The sequence below is a fragment of the Schistocerca piceifrons genome, chromosome 6, assembly GCF_021461385.2.
Source record: "Schistocerca piceifrons isolate TAMUIC-IGC-003096 chromosome 6, iqSchPice1.1, whole genome shotgun sequence".
Lineage (NCBI taxonomy): Eukaryota > Metazoa > Arthropoda > Insecta > Orthoptera > Acrididae > Schistocerca > Schistocerca piceifrons.
Window position 1 is genome coordinate 214,117,287 of NC_060143.1, and position 20,196 is coordinate 214,137,482.

At 46.1% G+C, this 20,196-nt stretch overlaps 1 protein-coding gene across 1 annotated transcript in view; it reads left to right on the top strand.

The window, feature by feature from the left end:
- The first annotated feature begins 1,632 nt into the window (after window positions 1-1,632).
- Window positions 1,633-20,196, top strand: part of LOC124802697 (transcription factor AP-2-beta) — a 345,309-nt gene continuing 326,745 nt past the window's right edge. The window contains exon 1 of the mRNA XM_047263639.1: window positions 1,633-1,766. The gene's annotated coding sequence lies outside the window, so the exon portion shown is untranslated. The remainder of the gene's footprint in view (window positions 1,767-20,196) is intronic.

Consider the following 20,196-nt stretch of genomic DNA (forward strand, 5'->3'; position numbering starts at 1 on the left):
GTTCAGCAGGTCGATACTCTTACTATTGAACACCGGCGAGTTACGGCGGCAGCCATTGCTCCTGAGGAAATGTGAAGATGCACAGTGTGACAGTTGTTCTTCATCTTGGGGCCAGACAACAAAAGTATCCACATAGTGTCGTGCCAAGAAGGCGACGTTATCCGGCTACAATTCCTAAACTTCATGGAATTCCCTGAACAATTTTGCACTTGCTTCATTCACCGACGTATACCTGCAAAACAGACACAGAATTAAATATGTATCGTTATCCTTTTATTTTATTTATTTTTGTTGACCCTCCAGGGTAGCCGAGAGCACTAAAGCGCTGCTTCCTGGACTCGGGTAGGCGCGCTGGCCCCAGATCGAATCCGCCTGGCGGATTAACGACGACGGCCAGTGTGCCGGCCAGCCTGGATGTTTTTAGGCGGTTATTCACATCCAACTAGGTGAATACCGGGCTGGCCTCCACGTCCCTCCTCAGTTACAAGACTCGCAGACATTTGAAACACATTCACACTCTTTCACGATTTACACTAGACGCAAACAGCTGGGGTACATTAGTTCCATCCCGGAGGGTATGGGGTGGCGGCAGGAAGGGCATCTGGCCACCCCTTAAGATTAACCATGCCAATTCCGTACTTAATCCTGCCGACCCTGCGCACAATACGGGATAAAGGCAGTAGCAAAAGAAGACTTCTTTTATTATTGTTGATGAATTTACTTTCATTAAAACTGTTCATCTCCACCTAATGGTTGCAAGTTAGTTGTCGTGTACGAATGAGTCAAGCTGTTTTGCAGTGAACACACGGTGTGTCGTGGGGCGATCACTGTGTTTTTAAAATAATTGAAAAGCCACGATCGCTTCAATCGTTTATTAGGTGGCCAGTTTCAGCACTCTGAAGGTGCTATCATCAGATCTGAAACGTGAATAAATGTTAATCCACGTTTCAGATCTGATGATGGCACCTTCAGAGTGCTGAAACCGGTCATCTATTAAACGATAGAAGCGATCGTGGCTTTTCAATTATTTTAGAGTCAAGCTGTTTTACGCTCAGGAGTGTTTTCCTCCGTCAGCGATCTGAGGAGGAGAAAACTTCCTGGCAGATTAAAACTGTGTGCCGGACCGAGACTCGAACTCGGGACCTTTGCGTTTCGCGGGCAAGTGCTCTACCATCTGAGCTACCCAACCACGACTCTCGACCTGTCCTCACAGCTTGAAATCCTGCCAGTACCTCGTCTCCTACCTTCCAAATTTTACAGAAGCTCTCCTGCGAATCTTGCAGGTCCGCACGAGAGCTTCTGTGAAGTCTGGAAATAGGAGACGAGGTACTGGCAGAATTTTGAGGTGTGAGGACGGGTCGCGAGTCGTGGTTGGGTAGCTCAGATGGTAGAGCACTTGCCCGCGAAATGCAAACGTCCCGAGTTCGAGTCTCGGTCCGGCACACAGTTTTAATCTACCAGGAAGTTTCATATCAGCGCACACTCCGCTGCAGAGTGAAAATCTCATTCTGAGGAGGAAGAGGTGGTGGTGACGGTGCTGTTGCTCGGCAGGTGGAGGCGGCGCGGGCGGCGCGGGCAGCGGCGCGGGCCAGCTGGACTACCTCAACTCGGTGGCGGCGGCCGCGGCGGCGGACCCCTACTCGCAGACGCTCAGCTCGCTGCACCAGGCGCACCACTACAACCAGCTGACCGCCGCCGCCGTGTCCGCGGGCCAGCGCGGAGCGCACGACGCCCTGCGACGCTCCGACGCCGACGCCCTGCACGTGGTGAGTGGCCGGGCGCCCTAGCACTGCAATGTCACTCCCAGTCCTGTCTCCTTAAGGACAGTCGTTGGGCAAATTGCATTCTTATACTTAAACATACACAACTGGCCATTAAAATTGCTACACCAAGAAGAAATGCAGAAGATAAACGGGTATTCATTGGACAAATATATTATACTAGAATTGACGTGTGATTACATTTTCACGCAATTCGGGTGCATAGATCCTGAGAAATCAGTACCCAGAACAACCACCTCTGGCCGTAATAAAGGCCGTGATACGCGTGGGCATTGAATCAAACAGAGCTTGGATGGCGTGTACAGGTACAGCTGCCTGTGCAGCTTCAACACGATACCACAGTCCATCAAGAGTAGTGACTGGCGTATTGAGACGAGCCAGTTGCTCGGCCACCATTGACCAGACGGTTTCAGTTGGCGAGAGATCTGGAGAAAGTGCTAGCCAGGGTAGAACGTGCAACATGTGGTCGAGCATTATCCTGCTGAAATGTAGGGTTCGCAGGGATCGAATGATGGGTAGAGCCACGGGTCGTAACACATCTGATATGTAACGTCCACTGTTCAAAGTGCCGTCAATGCGAACAAGAGGTGACCGAGACGTGTATAACCAATGGCATCCAATACCATCACGCCGGGTTATACGCCTGTATGGCGATTAGGAATACACGCTTCCAATGTGCGTTCACCGCGATGTCGCCAAATACGGATGCGACCATCATGATACTGTAAACAAAACCTGGATTCATCCGAAAAAATGACGTTTTGCCATTCCCGCACCCAGGTTCGTCGTTGAGTACACCATCGCAGGCGCTCCTGTCTGTGATGCAGCGTCAAGGGTAACCGCAGCCATGGTCTCCGAGCTGATAGTCCATGCTGCTGCAAACGTCGTCGAACTGTTCGTGCAGGTGGTTGTTGTCTTGCAAACGTTCCCATCCGTTGGCTCAGGGATCGAGACGTGGCTGCACGATCCGTAACAGCCATGCGGATAAGATGCCTGTCATCTCGACTGCTAGTGATATGAGGCCGTTGGGATCCAGCACGGTGTTCCGTATTACCCTCCTGAACCCACCGATTCCATATTCTGCTAACAGTCATTGGATCTCGACCAAAGCGAGCAGCAGTGTCGCGATACGATAAACCGCACTCGTGATAGGCTACAATCCGACCTTTATCAAAGACGGAAACGTGATGGTACGCATTTCTCCTCCTTACACGAAGCATCACAACAACGTTTCACCAGGCAACGCCGGTCAACTGCTGTTTGTGTATGAGAAATCGATTCGAAACTTTCATCATGTCAGCACGTTGTAGGTGTCGCCACCCGCGCCAACTTTGTGTGAGTGCTCTGAAAAGCTAATCATTTGCACATCACAGCATATTCTTTCTGTCGGTTAAATTTCGCGTCTGTAGCACATCATCTTCATCGTGTAGCAATTTTAAAGGCCAGTAGTGTATATATCTCCCAAAATATTACAGTTGAAATACATTGGTGTCGAAAATTAAAGCAACAAACGGAAATTCTGCAAGGTAGCGTTTATTTTGCCACAAAACAGTATAAACAGTACAGTAAACTATAAATAATGTAAAGAATACAGACTTAAACAACTGCAACATGCGTAACGGTAGACAAAAATCTTCATCGTTTTTTTTTTTTTTTCGAACTTAACGGGTTTGCGCATACATTTCGACAACTGGTTAATGTGTTCAGTATAGGGTGTAACCACCTCTGGCAGCAGCACAGGACTGAAAGATGTCATCAGTCTCATGTTGAGCCAATAACTCCCATTCTTCCTGCAGAGCTGCTCACAAGTCTTGGAGAGTGATTGGTGGAAGCTGACGTCATGCAACCCGTCTCCCTACTGCAGCCCAGGTGCTATGCATGGGATTCAAGACGGGAGAGCGAGGAGACCATGCCATGCACGCAGTATTATCCGTTTCCAAGGAAACATCAACCATGTGTACTGTATCAGGTCGATCATTAACGTCCATCAATAATAAGTCTGTGCTCGCGCTACCTCGCAACAACCGCACATTCGAAGATCTATTCACGATACCTGACTGCGGGAAACCATGCCGATTCAGCGGTACAATTTCATAAAGAGGAGCTCATGTGCTCAACATAATCCCTGTCCACCCCACTAGGGATCCTCCTCGATGTAGGGCCCCTTCCACAATGTTGGATCCGTGCGAATCCGCCGAGAATCATTCTCCAGTCCTAATCCGGACTCGTCTGTGAGAAAAGCATTGGGCCATTGTTCAACCGCCCAGGCGGCATGTTGGGGACTCCACTCTAGACGTTCCCTTCTGAGAGACGCGTCAGAGGTACACTTACAGCAAGTCTCCGACAGTAAAGCAGACTCTGCCGAAGCCTCCCGTACACCATTTGTCTCGATACAACATGTCCAGAAGATGCTGCGAGGTCAAATGCCAGTTGCCGTGCAGTCCTAAGGCGGCACAGCCGTGCCCTTACAGCCAAATAACGGTCCACTCTTTCTGACGTCACACGTGGTCCGTCCTGTCCTGGTCTTTTGGATACAGCTTCGGTCTGTATAAACTGTCGCTAGATTCGAGAAACAACAAAACGGTTCACTTTAAGCCATCGGGCCACATAAGGTTGCAACTATCCTGTTTCCATTCTTACGGTCTGTGGCTGCATACACAGCGACTGTGGATGTGAGACTATCCGGAAAACGCTACCCCGTTTGATAGGTGCCCTGACGTCATGGATGACGCGGTTGTCCATTAACCGGAATGCCTTCTTCCGTGCATAACACCATCGTCTGGGCATTTGTTGACAGTTTGTATGATTATATCGTTATTTAGACATAGGACGGAGAAAGAGCGGTTTGTTGCTTTAATTTTGGGCACCACTTTAGTAAAACTTGAGAGACTGTTACGTACAACACAGTGCTTCATATTTTGTGCAATTTTTGTTTGAAAATGAGCATCGACATACATTTTAAAAGGATCTGAATTCTTTAATCACCATTGTTTCTGTAATGTACCTTTTCTCGTAAACTAATCAAGCAATAGAACTGGAATTTCACAGTTTACACCTGCGTAAGAGGCTACAAAACATGTGGAACAGTTTTTTGTTAAGATCATAGTTGCTTTGAAATTAATTTTTTCAGTTTTGTGTATTTTACTCAAATCTTAAAGGAAAACTTTTCTGAGATAAAAGTAACGGAAATTGTTGCTCAGCATTGTTCAATACGTAAGTCTCAATAGCTACGCTAAATTTCAGAATGTTAGCTTTTATAGTTCCTGAGAAAAGGTACACTGTAACCCCAAAAAGTCCGTTTACAACAATTCGCCTTCAAAGTTTCTATTTAAATTTTTGACAAAATTACTATACGTCTAGTGACTAATGCTGTGCATATCCATAAGTTTTGTTATCTTCCTCGTCTTCCTGGAGTAATCTCTTCCCCTGCCTCCTTTGCCTAGCCAACTTTTACATCGCCTCACCGATACTTCTGAGTATCTTCGGTGTGAATGCACCTGGACAGAAGCCTAGCCTCTGCAGGCACTTAATCCTACCCTACATTTTCATTATTGAACGCTAGACAGTCATCACATGTACGAGTATGTAATTCACATCAACTGAGGACACCAATACTGTTTTTGAACGATGCATCCAAATAACGCGATTGTAGCTCTCATTTGTATTCTGTATTTTTCCAAGTACACATTTTTTGCCGTTCAGGGTTGGCTATGTACCCGAAAGTTGGTTTTATAACACCTGAAACAGAAAGTGGCAAACCATGTTTGTGGATGTACGGCTTTCCCCTGGCTTCTGCGTGAAGATATTTTCACCACGATATGTCACAAAGGGAATGTTGAGGTTCATCATCTGTGAAAAGTTTGTAAAAGAATATTGGCCACATGGCTTGTTGCATTGTTTTCACACAGTGTAAGTTATCCTGATAGCTTTTCCATAGTGGATTTGTGAAGTGCGAATTTCCTTGTCTGTCAGTCTGTTTCACCTCTCAGTTGCTTTCCTTCTTCTAAGAACCATGTTGTCTCCTCATTTGAAATCGATGAGAAGCAGCATGATGGCCGGGTTAGAAAGTTCAAAGTGAAGGTCAGATATACCTACAGTGCGACAGGCAGACGCCGTATAAATTTCATAATAAAATAGGTCTCATAGACGTATAAAAATTTTCTCACCATACATTTCCATCAGTTATAAGTTAGTAGCTACGATTATGTTCTTGTGCCAGTAACTTTCTGTCGTAATGAAGAGAATAAAATGTACCCACAGAAGCTCACTGACAGACTGCAGGCAAAAGCTTATTTGCAATTACCTGTGCACAGAAGCTAGTACAGGACACCGGTGCGTTACTGGAAAGTAAAACAAGTAGTATTCATTAACATATTTAACTTGCGAATAAAATGGTCACAAGTTGGTGTCAATTTAAACTTCATCCGAAAACGACGTTTATCATAAGATTGCATCAGTCGGAAGAAATATCGTTTCTCGTTCTTGCCGCCATCTATTAAATGTAAAACTCATTTCATTGCCATTTCTCGTCAATGTAACAATCTTAGAAAATAAATTTACCTCGACACGCATTGATTAGCCACAGTGAAGAGAACCGACGTGGTTGAGTCAAGCTTCATACCATTGACACTGCATTCGAACATCCGCATTAACTTACATTTATCCTCACTGAAAACAAGGTGCCAGTCAGCGACAGGAATTCTGAATCCTTCCTAAAGTCGCTGAACGAGGAAATTTCAAAGTTCAGAAAAGCGTCATTAGTAAATGGTCTAAGACTGCCGTTCACCATATCTGGCAGATCGGTCTTGCGACCTCACGCATCTCGTGCTGTTCTACGGCCTTTCGTGAACCATTTCGCACACACTCATTACATTGCCGAAACACTTCGTTCCACACGAGCAGCAGTTTCCCGGATGGTTGCATCACATTCTATCATGTCAGTAATGAGTCCTCCTTCAAACTCACTGATTTGACGGTACTCTGCTCGCAAACGTCTGCGAGGCATCCAGTCCGTCTGCTCAAGTCACACTGATCCATTATCCCTCGGTTTACCGCGACAACAAGAACCGCAGGCACGTTTTGCCGGTAGGTGGTTTTGCACCGCGATATAGATGTTTACCTTGAACCCGCGGGTCTACATGGTTCAAATGCTAATTATTTCTGCACAACAAACTAATTTACAGGTCCTGTAAATATGAACGACCTACCTCCAGCTGTTCAATGTGTTCTGTTTTTTTTTTCTTGAAGATGATTGCATCAGTATTGCAGACACATGGCGTACAGCTAAATTCCGCATGCGCTCTCCTAAGTCCTCCAACACGGCTGCTACTCGTTATTCGGAGTTTTACAACGTGAGAGCATACACTAGAGTCATCTCCGGCCAACAGTCTGCGGGCGCTCAAGTGGAATTCCTTTCACCTATGAGACAGAAGGAACTACCGTTAGGCATGTCCCAACCGCTATACACCCTACACGAGTTATGACAGTCACCGCTAACGAGACGACTTTCACACTCGAGATTTCTGATTCGAGTCTCCGTGGTTGCTAATTTCTGGAGGTGGAGTAGCGCACTGTCGGGACGCAGAATAAGAATCCATTTGGCAGAAGAAATTTACATGCCGGGCATTTGTAGAATGAGCAAAATAATTAATGGGGTGCTTCCGTACACCAATCGTACCACAGTGTTCTCCATTTAATCCCAGTTCACCCCGCATCTTCATGGAGTGAAGACATAACAAGATATGTATGCAGACTGAAGCGGTCTATACATCATAGATGTTTGAGAGTTGAAAATGTCTCTGGAAACGTATAGTTTCATTTGGTCGACATAAGAAAGTGTTAAAGTTCCTGATACTGATGTTGCATGAAATACCCCTCCCCTTTCTCCAGAAAACGCCCTTTGCTGCTGAGCTATGCACGTTCCTACGTATCGACCCCAAGAGCTTATCCTGTGCCTCCTTTTGGTACGTATTCAACGATAACAAAACAAACGCACGGCATTTAAAACTTACACATCGCTACCACCAACTACCACCCACAGTTAAACATAAGAAGCGGGAAGCACGAAGGTCGTAAGAAAGCAAACGTAACTTTTTATATCAGATCTTATTAAGAATGAAATTATTGTTTTCAAGTATTGGGACCACAATAAAACGAGACACAAAACGCATAACTAAATTTGTAATTTTCCTGCGCGAACTGCTTCGTACCTTCACTAAAATAAAAGGTAGTTGTAATCTTCCAAGCAAAGTTCCCCCACGATTTCCCTTGGCTGTATGGCAGGTGTAGGATCCCAAATCCGGGTCCAGTAATTCCCGCCTAGGATTTTCATTAATCCTGTAACATTCTTTTAAAAATGAAATAACTTTCTGATTACGTTGAATGAATGTCTGATCTGTGGAATGAGTACTGAACTCGCATTATAGTGTAGCGTGTTGTAAGTGCAAGTGGTGTGCTTATTCTGTCTTATTGCTAACAAAATCTTTAAACGAATTGATTGGGCAATGCAACTCCCAATACAGTCACTACAGAATACAGTCAGCCCCTTAGGCACAGAATCATCAGGCCCTGTTCAAAACTAATAGCTTTGGCCCCTGCGCAGATAACAAATAAATTAAACTGTCTTACCTCTAATAAGCGACGGAGTAACGCGATGTATTCTGGCCTCTCATGAAAAACAAAAATATCCTGGCTACTGGCTCAGCAGTGTGCAAAGCTTGCCATAATACTTGAAATGCACATGAAATTCTTTTGGCTGATAGACGATAACATTTAAGAAAATCCAAATTTTTTAAGAAATATGACCTGGACAGGGAGGCGGTACTGATTATGGTGAATTACTAACACTTTTTTTTTTTTGTTGCAAGATTATGTTGCAAGTTAAGTTTTTCTTTTCAGAAACATCAGACAACTGAAGTTACATTACTTATGGTTGATTCACAAACAATGAGATTTAAACAGCAAGTATTGTCTAACTTCACTAATCCAACATAAATGCAAATCATCAGATTACGTATAGCTCTGTTAATAAATCTTTGAAGCAATACCAAAGTGAAATATCTAACTAGCCTTTTTATCAAATCAGTTCAAGTACGCTCTGGTGTTACTCAATAATAACAAATTATCAGCCAACTCATCTATACTAACGCGTTAGCGAAAACAAAAATTATAATTATTTAACATCTTTATCTTGCTTGCATGCAGACTTCTGCTTCCAAGTTCAACAATATTGACGTACCTAAAATTATTCTAACACTTGGTGGCTTCACACAGCACACCACAAAAATTGCCTTCTCCATCGTCTTTCCCTCACAGATAGCTACCTACAACTGTGCGCCAAGCGCTTTCTTACTCCAACACTATAATAATATCAAACCAGGGTCTGCGGTCTTACATAGTCAACAATATAAAGCCTATCGAAGATATACGTCGTTTATAAAATTATATTCGGGCACGACATACAAATGTGCCCCAGTAGACTCCTTTCAATCCCATTAGCGAAATGGTCTTATTTCGTTGGAAATAATCGGAAGTTCTGCACCTATCACGCTGCAGTGTTGTTAAGATTGCATATTTAGTTGACTTTCACTTCCATGTAAGGCGATGAATGCGTAAATGCTGTTCAAGAATAATGGCATTCTCCCTTACTAAATGGGATAACAGTTTCGCTAGGAGCGTCTGCTTCAAGGAAATTGCTTAAAATGTGACTTGTTTACTCACAGCCGTTTCAGTAATGCTGACGATGAGAGTAGCCGCTTTACCTGAACTGAAACCTTCGTGTTAATATGAATGCAGTGCACTTTCAGTATCATGTCGTTTCTCACCGATACTCATTACTTTTGTTGGCTATGTTGAACAGGAAGATGGCGTGACTATTAGGTTTATTTAGCCAGCATTGCGTATAAACGCAGAGGAACGGCAACACAGAATGACAAGCACTTTATATGCACACCAATTCCGAAGTCAGTACTAAAACCCGCGATCCTCTGCCACTGGAAACTCACTTGAACGAGTGCCGGTTTGTGCTGCTTATTATGCAACATAAATGCCAGACGACTTTCGAAATAACATCAGTAGTGTCTTAAGCCGTTTCCTGTGTGACTTACGCCATCACAAAGCATCTGTCGACACTTAGGGCTAGGGTGATGTCACGATGTGTTCACCTCCACTGTGTAGCGAGCACCTTCTGGTAGCAAGCCGCTGTGCAAGACGCAGACAGTACAGATCTGTTATCCTGGATCAGCAGTGCTTTTAAATAAGTACAGAGGCAAAAGAAAATCTGTAATGACGTAAAATATTAACTGTCGGCAAGTATGCACCTCCGTAACCAACTCTGACAGCTATAGTTTTCACCCTCCACAGCTCTCTGCACAGTGTTATTCCCTGACTTCTATATCACTCTGTGTATTTTTCAAATAATTCTTCCCTCTTTGATTCTTCAAAGAACATAATTTCTCATTTTATGTCCACCTAATTTTCGACATTCTTCTATAGCCCACACGTGCAATGCTCCACTGAGCTGCAAAAGTAAATGTTTCGGTCACACTGCCAGAAAGAGGGCTTACTATTCCCAGTAACAGTCGACACTGCGACCAGTTATTATTTCACTTGTATATATATTATTGGCAAAAGTCCATAACCACACCTAAAAAAAATGCTTAGTACTGAAGTTCGGATACCAGTTAGCGAGAAGTATACGCTTTCAGTTTACAGTAAGCAGAACCATAAATCTGTCAGCAGATCCATTAAAATTCAGAGTCTTTCCTCCCAGCGATCTAAGTAATTGCACCTCTGCCGGCGAAGGGACTGTTAATCGGTCAGGCCAAGACCGAGTCACTGCACAGCCATATTAGTGCTAAGAATCGCCAGCCTCGCCAAGTCGCGAGACAAAGGTAAAGGACACCCAACTCTGACACAGATGATAACAGTACTGTAGCAGTCCGAATACATACATACACTCCTGGAAATGGAAAAAAGAACACATTGACACCGGTGTGTCAGACCCACCATACTTGCTCCGGACACTGCGAGAGGGCTGTACAAGCAATGATCACACGCACGGCACAGCGGACACACCAGGAACCGCGGTGTTGGCCGTCGAATGGCGCTAGCTGCGCAGCATTTGTGCACCGCCGCCGTCAGTGTCAGCCAGTTTGCCGTGGCATACGGAGCTCCATCGCAGTCTTTAACACTGGTAGCATGCCGCGACAGCGTGGACGTGAACCGTATGTGCAGTTGACGGACTTTGAGCGAGGGCGTATAGTGGGCATGCGGGAGGCCGGGTGGACGTACCGCCGAATTGCTCAACACGTGGGGCGTGAGGTCTCCACAGTACATCGATGTTGTCGCCAGTGGTCGGCGGAAGGTGCACGTGCCCGTCGACCTGGGACCGGACCGCAGCGACGCACGGATGCACGCCAAGACCGTAGGATCCTACGCAGTGCCGTAGGGGACCGCACCGCCACTTCCCAGCAAATTAGGGACACTGTTGCTCCTGGGGTATTGGCGAGGACCATTCGCAACCGTCTCCATGAAGCTGGGCTACGGTCCCGCACACCGTTAGGCCGTCTTCCGCTCACGCCTCAACATCGTGCAGCCCGCTTCCAGTGGTGTCGCGACAGGCGTGAATGGAGGGACGAATGGAGGCGTGTCGTCTTCAGCGATGAGAGTCGCTTCTGCCTTGGTGCCAATGATGGTCGTATGCGTGTTTGGCGCCGTGCAGGTGAGCGCCACAATCAGGACTGCATACGACCGAGGCACACAGGGCCAACACCCGGCATCATGGTGTGGGGAGCGATCTCCTACACTGGCCGTACACCACTGGTGATCGTCGAGGGGACACTGAATAGTGCACGGTACATCCAAACCGTCATCGAACCCATCGTTCTACCATTCCTAGACCGGCAAGGGAACTTGCTGTTCCAACAGGACAATGCACGTCCGCATGTATCCCGTGCCACCCAACGTGCTCTAGAAGGTGTAAGTTAACTACCCTGGCCAGCAAGATCTCCGGATCTGTCCCCCATTGAGCATGTTTGGGACTGGATGAAGCGTCGTCTCACGCGGTCTGCACCTCCAGCACGAACGCTGGTCCAACTGAGGCGCCAGGTGGAAATGGCATGGCAAGCCGTTCCACAGGACTACATCCAGCATCTCTACGATCGTCTCCATGGGAGAATAGCAGCCTGCATTGCTGCGAAAGGTGGATATACACTGTACTAGTGCCGACATTGTGCATGCTCTGTTGCCTGTGTCTATGTGCCTGTGGTTCTGTCAGTGTGATCATGTGATGTATCTGACCCCAGGAATGTGTCAATAAAGTTTCCCCTTCCTGGGACAATGAATTCACGGTGTTCTTATTTCAATTTCCAGGAGTGTAAATTTCAAGATAGGGCTGCTGGACTGGAAACGTGCGACGCAAACAGTCTCTGTTTATACTCTAACTGGCTGACTGAAACGTTCTCAGATCCTCAATAAAGAACGAAGTCGGAATAGCAGTTCAAAGGTATAAAAGGTGGAATGTCACACCAAAATCGAACACTTCACCTGCCACCAAGACAGTAAGGTTTGTTTCCACTTTGATTACCTAATTCAAGTCCGTCTCTTCGATCAGCAGCTTCTCAGGCTAATTATTAGCTCTTTTGATCTAACATAATACTGCCGCCGAATAAAACATCAACCTCTTAATTTCAGACATCATACACTCATCATCTTCAGCTATTCATTGGATATATTCCAATATCTTTCTCTATTTCTCGCTCTCTACTGATCCTTCTAGAACTATGGAACTTATTCCCTGATACCTGCTCTCATCTTGTCCCTTCTTTTAGCCATTGTTATCCGTATGTTCCTTTTCGATCTGATTCAGATGCGTACAACGGCGTGCCACAGTTTTTCAGACATTATAATGTTAATATTTGCACTCATTTTCCTCAGCCGCTAACTTGAGTCATCTGTCATGACAAAGATAATAAAACTTCCGTCTTTTGCAACTGAAACGTTGTTCTGGAGCACCAGACGTATTCCCCCAATTTATTTTATGCATCTTCAGTGGTATTCGTTTTTGTGTCTTGTTCAAGCAATCATTTGTTGATCTATATACTCTTAATGCACATGGTATTGGTTTCCTCTGTTAGGTCTGCAACTTTGCTTCCGCCGTTTTGCAATAGAAGGCAGTAGCGGCAAGTGGGGTTCGGGTGGTTGGTCATAGCCGCAATACAATAAGCTTAGGCATCTGTAAACATAATGCCATAAAAATATTAGTCGATTTGTCATTGCATCATAAGGTTATTCTCGATTAAGTACGTCAACTTACGTACTCATTTCTCGCCATTTGCGGGAAGTTTTAATTTTCTGCTTTAACATGAAGAAATCTGCGGCTGTGGCTCTTAAAATTCAGGGCAAGACCAATGGTGAGGGAACTATTAGTGGAAGAACGTGCAGAGAATGTTTTCAGCGCCTTAAGAAGGTGATTTCGATGTTGAAGACCGGCATGGCGATGGAAGGCAGAACGTTTTCGTAGCTACTGAAACAGATGATGACACTCACAGAACATCATTATCGAAAGCAACTGATGCGTTCGAGCCCCCACACAAACGGTCACAATACAGCGATAGACGCGTAAAGGTAATTTTGCAGCAGGTCAGTGCTCGACCTCATGCCGTAAAACCCGTCAAAATATGCATGGAAACGTTGAAATGAGAAGTCCTATCCCTCCCGCCGTATTCTCCATACGTTGCCCTCTCTGACTACCACCTTTTTCGATCAGTGGCATACAGTCTGGCTGACCAGCACTTCCGATCATATGAGCAAGTGCAAAATTGAATCGATTCATGGATACCCAAAAAAGACGCCCAGTTCTTCCGCCGGGATTCGTTTGCTATACGAAAAATGGGATAATGTAGTGGCCGCCGATGGGCAATACTATGAATCATAATTTTTTTGGAAGTTTTTCACAATAAAGCCCCGAACTTCGAGAAAAACGGTGGAAGCAAAGTTGTAGACCTAGTAGTAAACATCTCTTTGCACATAACGTGTACCATAGTATACACCACATGCCGGCGCTACTCTTGATCCACATACGAGTACTTTATAAGCGACTTCTTTCTCGATTTAGAGAGTAACAATTGCCGAGCCACCTTTACTACAGCACAGCTGCAGTCATAAAATCACGCACGCTTGCTCCAAGTATGAACTCTGTCTACGGAACTCGGAACTGCCAATACCATTACGCATCAGATCCCGTTGAACAAGGGTTCCTCAGGCCATGACGGTCTGCGACCGACTAATAGAGCTCACAGTAATGTCTCAGTTTTATAAAAGCTTTTAGGCATCTTAATCACCAATGTAGCCAAACCCTTGGCATGTTCCTCGCCAACGGTAGTCTGATAAGTTCTGCCCAGCTTCCTTCAGATTCATCAAATGGTTCAAATGGCTCTGAGCACTGTGGGACTCAACTGCTGAGGTCATTAGTCCCCTAGAACTTAGAACTAGTTAAACCTAACTAACCTAAGGACATCACAAACATCCAAGCCCGAGGCAGGATTCGAACCTGCGACCGTAGCGGTCTCGCGGTTCCAGACTGCAGCGCCTTTAACCGCACGGCCACTTCGGCCGGCTCAGATTCATCCTACGAATCTCTGTCTATCATTGTTTTTCCTACTAATTGTTTTATCTTGTCATTCCACTTAAGGTTAGTCGGGATAGTTTCTCTCAGGCATTTTATGGTAGTTACTGTTTATAACAATTTGTCACAGTAACATGCACTGGATGTAGATTGAAGACTTCGTGAAAGTAGTTAGACAGTTAAGGTGCGCTAGTTTTGACTTTGGAGCCTCGTGGTTAAAAGCAGATGGCAAATGCCTTTTTAAACTTACGCTATTTAAGACTTGTTTTAATGTTGTGGAAGTATAGCTAATCAAACCGGACCCGCCAATAAAGGCTTCCGAGTAAAATCAAATTTTCACTCTGCAGCTGATTATTTGCTGATGCGAAACTTTCCCGTATATTAAAACTGTATGCCAGACCAAGACTCGAACTCGGGACCTTTGCCTTTCGCGACCAAGTGCTCCTCCCTGAGCTACCCAAGCACGACTCACGCCCCGCAGGAGAGCTTCTGTGATGTTTGGAAGGTAGGAGACGAGGTACTGGCAGAAGTAAAGCTGTGAGGACGGGGCGTGAGTCGTGCTTGGGTAGCTCAGTTGGTAGAGCACTTGTCCGCGGAAGGCAAAGGTCTCGAGTTCGAGTCTCGGTCCGGCACACAGTTTTATCTGCCAGGAATTTTCATATCAGCGCACACTCCGCTGCAGAGTGAAAATCTCATTCTGGAAGCGTACAGTAGATGAACAGTTCAAAGATGATGATTGTTTGTCTCAGCTTCTTAATGCACCGCGTCATAAAGCTTCAGCCTTGAGCCAATGGTCCGCAGCTCCGGGATTTTCACCTCCTGGGGACTATGTGTTTGTGTTGTCCTCATCATCGTTCGGGAAGTGGCGAGATTGGAACTGGAAAGATTGGGAACTTGTACAGGCGCTGATGACCTCGGTGTTGAACGCCCCACAAACCAACGTTATCATCGTCATCATCATCATCATAATCTTGAGCCAATGGTTTGTGGACAGAAACATTCTCGAAATGGACTGGCCTGTCCAGAGTTCCGACATGAACCCAGCGGAACACCTTTGTGATGAGGCAGAACATCGATTTCGCTCCGGCATCCAACCTTTTGTAGTTTCGGCTCTTGAGGAAGAATGGGCTGCCATTGCTTCACACACATTCGGACAGCTCACTGAAAGATGTCCCTAGCAAAAGTGAAATGTGGACGCACCCCGTATTACCATCCACTAACAAGTGTCCGGATACTTTTGATCAGATGGCGTACGTCGCGTAATTTATCAGGCGCCGCAGATATCAAAAACTGTGTGGCGTTTGACCATGGCCGAGAGTAAGATTTCGCGCGGCTCCACAAAATCTCCGAGTATGGATGAAGGGAGCGTTAATTAGGCTGGAGAGTCGGGACATTCATCATTGGGAGAGGGTATGTGTGGCACTGGCATTGCCGTCTTTTGATCGCCGCAACCTAGCTTCGCTCGTCGCGTGAACTAGTGACGTGTCTAGCGAATCCACCGCGAGCACACACTTTGTCGGCGTAATTTGACGTCGTCATCTTCTGGTCGCAGCGACGTAAGCTTGCTCAGAGCGTAAAGCACAGACGTGTTTAGTGAGTCCACAACGGGCGTGCACTGTGTCCTTCTAACGTAGCATCGCCATCTTTGGATCACTGCAGCATAGGCTCGCGCGTCGAGCGAAGCAGCGACGCATTTAGCGAATCCGTCGCGCACACATTGTGTCTGCATAATATGGCATCAGCATCTAGGCCCCTCACGGTGCGAAACAGCAGTTCACTTAGCAAGTCTACCATGCCCTCATGCTGTGTCTGCATAATGTATCACCATCTTCTGCTCACTGCAACCCAGCCTCACTCGTCGCACAAAGCAGCGACCCGTTTCGTGAGTCCACCGCGTGCACACACTGTGTACGCGTTATGGCATCACCATCTGTGATCACTGCAACCTAGACACGCTCATCGCACAAAGTAGCGATGCATTTAGCTAGTCCATCGCGCACACACACTGTGTCTGCACAATATGGTGTCTCCATATGCTGATCATTGCAACCTTGGCTTGCTCGCCGAGCGAAACAGCAACGCGTTTAGACACATACTGTGTCTGCGGAATGGGGCATCACCATCTGATCACCGCAACCGAGGCTCGCTCATTGCATGAATCAGCGACACGTTTAGCGAGTCCACCGGTTGCACACACTGTGTCCATATAATGTGCCATCACCACCTGGTGGTCGTTGCAATCCAGGCTCGCTCGTCGCGCAAAGCAGCGACACGTGTAGCGGATCTGTTGTGTGCACACACTGTGTCCACGTACTTTGGCATCACCATCTCCTGATTGCAGCAATCTAGGCTCGCTCGTCGCGTGAAGCAGTGACGCATTTAGCGAGTCCATCGCGCTCAAACACTGTCTTCGCATTCTTGGGCATCGCCATCTTCTGATCGCAGCAACCTAGGCGCCCGTCGCGCGAAGGGGTGTTTAGCGAGTCGACTGTCCGCGTAATTTGGCGGTGTCGGGCAGGCCTTATTAGTGCCGAGCAGGCTTTCGTACTCCGTTCCTCGTCCCGGCCCGTCTTGCCTTGCGGTTCCTCGGACAGCAGCTGAAGGAATGCTGCTATCGATATTAAAATTGACCCTTCCCTTCTCTTCCGCCCCCTCCCCACCTCACCCCTTACCGCGGTCTGTCGAGCAGGGTCGGCGCGCATGGTCCGGCCGCTGATTAAATCCCCCCGCCGGTCACATATTATTAAGCCGGCGAATCGGCAGCTATTAGGCGAGCGGGCCACCGTTATGTTTCGCAATTAAGGCGTCCCAGCGGTCGCGTGGGCCCGCGTCGCCGCTGTCGCCGGCTTCTCCAGTTCCGCGTTTCTCCGCTCCAGTCGTCCAATGGGGCCGAGCCGCTTCCTGTGTGCTGGAGCAGCGCGATTTTCGGATCTAACGGCGTTCCGAGGCGTGTCCCCACATCTGCTCCACCTACCGGCCCTCCGCTGTATTTCGAAGCGATTATTCCAGTGCGTAATGACGACCTGCAGGCTCTCAATTTCCCGTTGAGCGAACGCGACAGAAATCAGAACAGGAGCGAGAAACGAAAATAGAGTAAAAAAAAAAAAATCTCTCCAGTTGTCGTACACGGAATTACTCTGGCCCGAGACCGATGACCTCGCAGTCTGGTCTCTTCCCACAAAAAAAAAAAAAAAAACTCTGGCCCGTTCAGCAAGAGCTGATTTTTATCGTTCTTGTTCTTCTTTGTCTTCTCCTCCTTCGGCCTTCATGGATTAGGTAAATTCACCTGTTCCAGTCAACGAGATCCAGTCATCTCCTCTGTGGTCTTCACCTGTCTTGTCGCTCTAGGTTTGTAGTCAAGCATGACTTGAACAACATTACCAGTTGGTGTGATGTGTAGCAGCTGGCTCTAAATGTAGAAAAATGTAAGGCAATGCGGTTGCGGAGGAAAAGAAAACCTATAATGTTCCGATACAGCATTAGTAGTGTACTGCTTGACACTGTCATGTCTGTTAAATATCTGGGCCCAACGATGCAAAGCGATATGAAATGGACCGACGATGCGCCGGCCTCTGTGGCTGAACGATTCTAGGCGCCTCAGTCCGGAACCGCGCTGCTGCTACGGTCGCAGGTTCGAATCCTGCCTCGGGCATGGATGTGTGTGATGTACTTAGGTTAGTTAGGTTTAAATAGTTCTGTGTCTAGGGGACTGATGAACTCAGATGTTAAGTCCCATAGTGCTCAGACCCATTTGAACCATTTTTTTGGACCGACGATGTGAGGATTGTGCTAGAAAAGGCGAATAGTCGACTTCGGTAGGGAATTAGGGAAGTGTTGTTCATCTGTAAGGAGAACGCATGTAGGACGTTAGTGCGACCTATTCTTGAGTACTGCTCGAGTGTCTGGGATCCGCACCAGATCGCGTTAAAAAAAAAACAACATCGAAGCGATTCACAGGGGGCTGCTAGATTAATTACCGGTAGGTCAGAACAACAAGCAAGAGTTGCGGAACTTCTTCGGGGACTCAAATGGGATTCCCTGGAAGCAAGGCAACGTTCTTTTCGAGGAACACCACGGAGAAATTTTACAGAACGAGCATTTGAAGTTGACTGCAGAACGATTCTACTGCCGCCAACACACATTTCGTCTAAGGGCCAGAAAGATAAGATACGAAAAATAAGTTCCCATACGGAGAGATATAGACAGTCGTTTTTCACTTGCTCTGTCTGCGAATGGGGCAGGGAAGGAAATCACTAATAGCGGTGTAGTGTACCCTCCGACATGGTGGCTTGATTGTGGATGGATGCAGATGTAGAAGTATTTGGTTTGGAATCTATTTACATCCTATCTACATGTTCCTATGTTCCTCCCCCTCCCCCCCCCCCCTCCCCCCCCCCCCCCGAATCTTGATGGTGGCTAGATGCAGATCTAGAAGCATTTGTTTTGGAATCTACTTACATCATATCTACATGTTCCTCACTCCCCCCCCTCCCCCACCCCTCCCCCGAATCTCTTTCTGTCTTCTTGTGAATTGAATAAACCCGTAATTTAGTACTAATGTCTTCATGTCTAAAGCTATCATCTCTGGTGAAAGCTTTAACATCGAGAAATCTCATTTCCGCAGCCTGGATCCCGTTCGTATCCTTTTGTGTGGGGACCCACCTTCAGATCCACATGGTATAGATTGTACTGCCATAATGTCGCAAAACACCGCGCATGTCTCTTTCACTAACTGTATCGTATTTCTCATTCTCTCACATATTACGTTAAATGTTACTTCATCTTCCAAATTTCGTCCTGTGTCACAGCCGATATACTGAAAGTGGGTTGCCTGGTCCTGTATTACAATATTTACTAGGATTTTGGATCTCACAGACGATTTTCCCTTAAACGCAATAATCTGTGTTTTATTAGTGGAGATTTTCGTGATATATTTAGGAGCCAACAAGCCGGACAACAGATCTTTGAATGTTATCTTCATTTTCTTGCGTTATTATCTGATTCCCTGCGTACAGCAGAGAAATAATTTTCTCTCTGTTGATCTTCATGCCGTAGGTGATACATTGTTTGCAAGCTCTGGGTAAGTCATCTGTACAGATGATGGATAATGTTGGAGACAGGCCACCATCAAAGTAAAGAAAACATATCAGCAGAATTTCAAAATTTTTAATACGTTTGTTTTAATACGAGCAGTCGCAACCATTCATCACTCCGCTATCAGTTCGACGCAGTATTTTATCTTCAAACCACAGTAATAACGAATAACAAAAAAGACACATTTTTCGCTTCAGATTATGTAATTTTCAGTGTAAGACTTGTCTTCTGTGAGAACAAATATATTGACGGCATAGAAAAGTTCTGAATAATTAACTGGTTTATGTCTTAGCAACCTTATTTTTTTCACAACGACAGAAAGTATTTACGCTCTCTGTGATTGGCTGCATGTCCTTCATAACTGCCAACGTGAGCCATTAGTGTTCCATATAAGAAGAACTACGCATGAAGGAAATAATCGCGGTGCCTGTTTTTTCTGCGCCGCCATCTGGCACATAGTGGAGTCTTTAGAAACATTTTGCGAGCGGGGGAAATAACTTTAATCGTTGTTAGTGTCGGAGATTAACGTCCCGTTGATGTCGAGATCATTAGAGACAGTAGTTATCAGGAAACGTTTCACAACTAGTGTTGTATCACTGAAAGAAAAAAATATAATTTGTGCAAAAAGCCGTCGGCAAGCAATTCATCATAGGTAACCCGTAAGTCTGCAACTTAAATCAGATCGTAGATTGCTAG